Here is a 6,574-nt window from a genome sequence, read left to right on the forward strand (position 1 = left end):
TCTCTCTCTCTCTCTCTCTCTCTCTCTCTCTCTCTCTCTCTCTCCTTCTCTCTCTCTCTCACTTCTCTCTCTCACTCTCTCACTCTCTCACACTCTATTATCATCTTAACTCCCCTCCTTATGCCCTGAATAAAATCTATTCTATACAATAGTGTTTTGTGATTGGTCCCTCAGGGGGAAGGGGTACTTCAACATGGATCCGATGAGACATCTTCCCCCATACCTCACCACAACCCCATAGAACATAACCCCTACCTCTTTATCTTTTTATAAACACAACATGTAAGATGAAATCTCAGCCATTTTAATTTGCATTTCCTGATGACTAAGGATGCTGAACATGTCTTTAAGTGCTTCTTAGCTATTAGACATTCCACTGTTAAGAATTCTCTGTTTATTTCTATATCCAATTTTTAAATGGGTCATTTTATTTTTCGATGTCTAGTTTGTTGAGATTTTTACATATTTTGGATGACAGTCTTCTGTCAGATATGTAGTTAGTAAAAATCTTTCCATTCTGTAGACTGCTATTTTGTACTTTTGATGGTGCCCTTATCCTTATGCTTTTCAGTTTCATGAGGTCCTGTTTATTAGTTGTTGATTTAGTGCCTGAGCTGTTGTAGTTTTTTTTTTTTTTTTTTTTTTTTTTTTTTTTTACTAAAAAGTTGTCTTCTATGCCAATGCATTCAAAGCTCTTTCCCATTTTCCCTACTATAAGATTTAGTGTTTTCTGTTGTATAATGAGGTCTTTGACACACTGATACTTTTGTGAATGTGATAGTTGTAGATCTATTTACATTCTTCTATATGCAGACATCCAGTCAGACAAGCAACATGTGTTGAAGATGTCCTCCTTTTTCTATATAATTATGGTTTCTTTGTCAAAAATCAAGTGTCTGTACATTCAAGGATATACTTCTCATTCTTACATTCAATTCCATTGATCAAACTGTCTGTTTTTATATGAGTGCTACACAGTTTTTATTACTATGGCTCTGTAGTACAGCTTGAGAACAGAGATGGTGGTATCACCAGAAGTTATTTTATTATACAGGATTGTCTTAGTTATCCTTAGATTTATTTTTTCCTATATTTACTTGACTATTGTTTTTTCAATGTCTGTAGAGAGTTGTGTTGGAATTTTCTATGGTAATCACATTGAATCTATAGATTGCTTTTGGAATAAAGGTTAATTTTACTATGTTAACTCTACTGACTCATGAGCATGGGAGATCTTTCTATCTTCTCATACCTTCAGTTTCTTTCTTCAAAGATTTGAAGAATTGTCATACAGGCCTTTCACCTTTGTTAGAGTTATAGCAAGCTATTTTATAATATTCATGACTATTTTGAGGGGTCTTTTTTCCCATGATTTCTTTCACATCCCACTTTTCATTTAGTGTACAGAAGAACTATTGAGATGTTTGAGTTAATTTTGTATCTGTCTACTATACTAAAAGTATTCACCAGAAGTTGACTTCTTCCTTTCCAATTTGTATCACCCTGATCTCCTTTAGTTGTCTTATTGCTCTAGCTAAAACTTCAAGTTCTATACTGAATAGATGTGAAGAAAGTGAATACCTTGTATTGTACCTTATTTCAATGGAATTATTTTAAGCCTTTCTCCATTTAGTTTCATGTTAGATATTGCTTGCTGAATACTGCCTTTAGTGTGATTAGGGATGTACCTTGTATGCTTGATAACTCTAAGAATTTTAATGTGAAGGGTTGTGTGGGCCTGTGTGCCAGAGTCTTTCTACAGAGATCTCTGGTCCAACCTGGTGCAAGAGCAGTAGCAAAGGGAAATGAGCATGGGTCAGGGGGTGGGCATCACTGCCGTGTCTTCCAGACTGCTCTATTTCTCCACTCTGCCCTACACTGAGTCAGGTTGGGCTGGGCCATTGAGAAGCAGACTAGTCAGTGAGGAGTAAGGCACAACTTCTTGCTGCATTTCAGGAGAGTAGACCTCTTCCCAAGTGTTACAGCTCTTAGAACAAAAGGCTCAGACAGTTGAATAGATCTTTCACACACTTTTACTTCCCTGGATAGGATACATATAAATACAGTTTTGGGGGTCATTCAGATTTTGACAACAGTTATCTCTTATTGGTTTGGGATTAGAGTCTTTATTTGCATGTTAGAGGACTTGAACAATATCACACACCTCTCCTGCTGGGTGGTTGTGTGGGGTTGGGACTGAAGGTCCCAGGAGTTATAGCTGAACACTTTCTGTCCCTTGCAGGCAGAAATATTGCAACTGGCTCATAAGGGTTCTAGACTTATAATTGACTAGGCCTAGGTTGCTTGAACAGACCATTGCCCCACAGGGTTGTTTGATTTTTTTTCCAAAGGCTTTAACAGCATCAAATGGTATGACATTGTTTAGAGGGTATCTTTTATTATTTTGTTTGTTTATTAGTTTTTTAATCTTTTACTTAAGGTAGATTATATTGACAGATTTTCATATGTTGAACCATCACTGCCTTTCTTGGCTGAAGCCTACTTGATTATGGAGATCATGAGAATATTTTTTGAGTATGTTTTACCTGAATGTTCATAAGAGAACATTCTGGAATTCTCTGTTTGTTGAGTCTTTATATGGTTTATTTATTAGGTTGACTGTGACCTCACAAAATAATTTGTCAGTCTGCTTTTATTTTGTGGAATAATTCAAGAAATATTGCTATTGGCTCTTCCTTAAAGGTCTGGTAGAACCCTGTACTCAAACCATCATGTTCTGAGCTTTTTTATTTGATGGGAAGACTTTTAATGACTGCTTATACTTTAGGTGTTATGGTTTTACTTAGATTGTTTATTTCATTTTCATTTAACATTGGTAAGTGGTATCTATCCAGAAAAATATCCATTTCACTGAGACTCTCCAATTTTAACGAGTATGGGTTTCTGAAGTAGGATTTAACGATTCTTTGGATTTCCTCAGTGTCTTTTGTTATATCCCCTGTTTGTTTTCATTGAATTGTAGAAAGTCTTTAACTTCTTTCTTAATTTCTTCCTTGATTCAGTGGTTATTTAGCAGAGTAATGCTTAGTTTCCATGGGTGTTTTAGCCTTCTATTTTTTCTCTTGTTGAAGTCCAGCTTTAATGCATAGTTGTCTGATAATATACAAGGAGTTATTTTATTTTCTTGTATCTGTTGAGGCTTGCTTTGTAAATGACTGTAATGTCAATTTTGGAGAAGGTTCTGTGAAGTGGTGAGAAAAATGTATATTCTTTCATGTTTTGGTGAAATGTTCTGTAGATTTCTATTATGTCATTTTTTTTTTGTCATAGCATCTATTAGTTCTTTTATTTATCTGTTTAGTTTTGGTTTAAGGAATTGTCCATTAGTGAGAGTGGTGTATTGTAGTCTCTCAGTACTAATATGTGGGATTCAATGTGTGATTTAAGCTTTAATAATGTTTCTTTTACAAATTTGGGTCCTCTTGCATTTGTGACATAGATATTCCAGAAGTGAAACATAATCTTGGGGATTTTCCTTGATAAATACAGCCAACCATTGGACTGAGCACAGAGACCCCAATGGGGAAGTTACGGCAAGAACTGTAGGAGATGAATGGGGTTTGCAACTTCATAGGAAGAACAGTATCAACCAACCAGAACCCCCAATGCTCCCAGGGACTAAACCACCAACCAAAGATTACACAGTGGGTGCCCATGGCTCCAGTTGGATATGTAGCATAGGATGGCCTTATCTGGCATCACTAAGAGGGGAGTCCCTTGGTCCTGTTCAGGTTTGATGACCCAGAATAGGGAAATGCTAGGCCACTGAGTCAGATGTGGGTGGGATGGGGGAGCACCCTCATAGAGGCAGGGGGAGGGAAGACAGGATAGGGTGCTTATGGAGGGGAATTCTGAAAGGAGAATAACATTTGAAATGTAAATAAATAAAGTAACCAATAAAAAATATGAACTGTTTTTCTCCATCTCTTTTGATTAATTTTTAGTTAGAATTCTATATTATTAATTGTTTGAAGAGCTACTCCAGCTTGCTTCTTGACTCTGTTTTCTTGGAAAATCTTTTTCTAGACTTTTTCCTTAGATAATATCTTTTTAATATTTAGGTGTGTTTCTTCTATGTATCAGAAGATGGATCCTGTTTTCACATCCATTCTGTTAGACTGTGTCTTTTTATTGGGGAATTTAGTCCATAGATATTGAGAGATATTAATTATCAACAATTATTAAATCCTGTTATGTTGATCTTTGTTTTGGGTGTGGTGAGAATAGAGGTAGTGGTGGTAGTTTGTGTGTGTGTGTGTGTGTATGTGTGTGTGTGTATGTTTCCCTTCTTTTGGTTTTGCTGGTGTGAAATTATTTTTTTCTGTGTTTTCATGGGTATGTTTAACCTTCTAGGGTTAGAGCTTTCCCTCTAATTTATTCTGTAGTACTGGATTTGTGGATAAGTATTGTTGATTTTTGTTTTATTTTAGAGTATCTTGTTTTCTCCATCTGCAGTGATTGAAACTTTTGCTGGGTATAGTAGTCTTGGCTGACATCTGTGGTCTCTTAAAGACTACAGAAGACATCTGTGCATGTCATTATGGATTTGAGATTCTCTACAGAAAATTGGATGTAATTTAGGAAGCTCTTCTTTTATAAATTAATTGGTCTTTCTCCCTTGTGGCTTTTAATATTCTTTCTTTGCATTGTACAATTAATATTTTAAGTATTATATGGCAGGAGCATTTTCCATTTTGTTCCAATCTATTTGTTGTTCTGTAAGCTTCTTGTATGTAGGCATCTTGTTCTTTAAGTTAGAGAAATTTTCTTCTATGATTTATCTGAAAAATATTATCTGGACTTTGCACTGGGACTCTTTTTCAATCCCTATTATTTTTAGGTTTGGTTTTTCTTATAGTGCCCCTCCAGTGTTTGTTTTTCAAAAAAAAAATTTTATTTAATTTTTACTTGTTACTTTTGTCTTTGACAAAGACTATAAATGTGAAAATAAATACTGTTCCTATTTTGTATTTTACAAGCTGTTTGCTTTTCACCAAAAGCTATTTTATGTATTTCAATTTCTCTAATCATACAAAGGTCCTCAATTCATGGTTTTTGTTTGTTTGGTTTTGTTTGTTTTACTGTTTTACTATTTCCTCTGTTGAAAGACATCTGGGTTGTTTCCAGCTTCTGGCTATTATAAATAAGGCTGCTATGAACATGGTGGAACATGTGTCCTTATTACATGTTAGAGCATCTTCTGGTTATATGCCCAGGAGTGGTATAGCTGGGTCCTCTGGTAGAACTATGTCCAATTTCCTGAGGAACTGCCAAACTGAGTACCAGAGTGGTTGAACCAGCTTGCAATCCCACCAGCAATGAAGAAGTATTCTTCTTTCTCCACAAAGTCACTGGCATCTGCTCTCACCTGAGTTTTTAATCTTAGCCATTCTGACTGGTGTGAGGTGGAATCTCAGTTTTGTTTTGCTTTTGTTTGTTTGTTTGTTTGTTTATTTGTTTGTTTTGATTTGCATTTCCCTGATGACTAAGGATGTTGAACATTTCTTTAGGTTCTTCTCAACCATTTGGTATTCCTCAGTTGAGAATTCTTTGTTTAGCTCTGTACCCCACTTTTAATAGAGTTATTTGATTCTCTGTAGTCTGATTTCTTGAGTTCTTTGTATATATTGGATATTAGCCTTCTATAGGATATAAGGTTTGTAAAGATCTTTTCCCAATCTGTTAGTTGCCATTTTGTCCTATTGACAGTGTCCTTTGCCTCAGCTATTAAAAACAATAACTTTAAGAAATTCTTAGGGAAATGGATGGATCTGGAGAATATCATCCTGAGTGAGGTAAACTAATCACAAAAGAATACACACTGTATGCCCTCACTGATAAATGGATATTAGCCCAGAAGATCGGAATACCCAAGATACAATTCACAAACAACAAGAAACTCAAGAAGAAGGAAGGCCAAAGTGTAGATACTTCAATCCTTCTTAGAAGGGGGAACAAAATACACATGGAAGGAGTTGCAGAAACAAACTATGGAACAGAGACTAAAGGAATGACAATCTAGAGACTGCCCTACCTGGAATCCTTCCCGTATTCCATCACCAAAGCCAAACACTATTGTGGATGCCAACAATTGCTGACTGACAGGAGCCTGGTATAGTTGTCTCCTGACTGGCTCTGACAGTGCCCGACTAATATAGCAGTAGAAGCTCAAAACCATCCATTGGATTGAGAACAGGGTCCCTAATGAAGGAGCTAGAGAAAGGACCCAAGGAGCTGAAGGGGTTTGCAACCCCTTAGGAGGAACAACAATATGAACTAACTAGTACCCTCAAAACTTCCATAGACTAAATCAAAGCATACACATGGTGGGACTCATGGCTCCAGCTGCATATGTAGCAAAGGATGGCCTAGTTGACCAACAATGGAGGAGTGGCACTTGGTCCTGTGAAATTTCTATGCCCCAGTGTAGGGGAATACTGAGGTCAGGAAGCAGGACATGGTGGATTGGTGAGCAGGGGGAGGAAATGGGGCTTTTTTCAGAGGGGAACTAGTAAAGGGGATATCATTTGAAATGGAAATAAAGAAAATATCT

This window comes from Mastomys coucha, unplaced genomic scaffold, assembly GCF_008632895.1.
Source record: "Mastomys coucha isolate ucsf_1 unplaced genomic scaffold, UCSF_Mcou_1 pScaffold12, whole genome shotgun sequence".
NCBI classification, from domain to species: domain Eukaryota; kingdom Metazoa; phylum Chordata; class Mammalia; order Rodentia; family Muridae; genus Mastomys; species Mastomys coucha.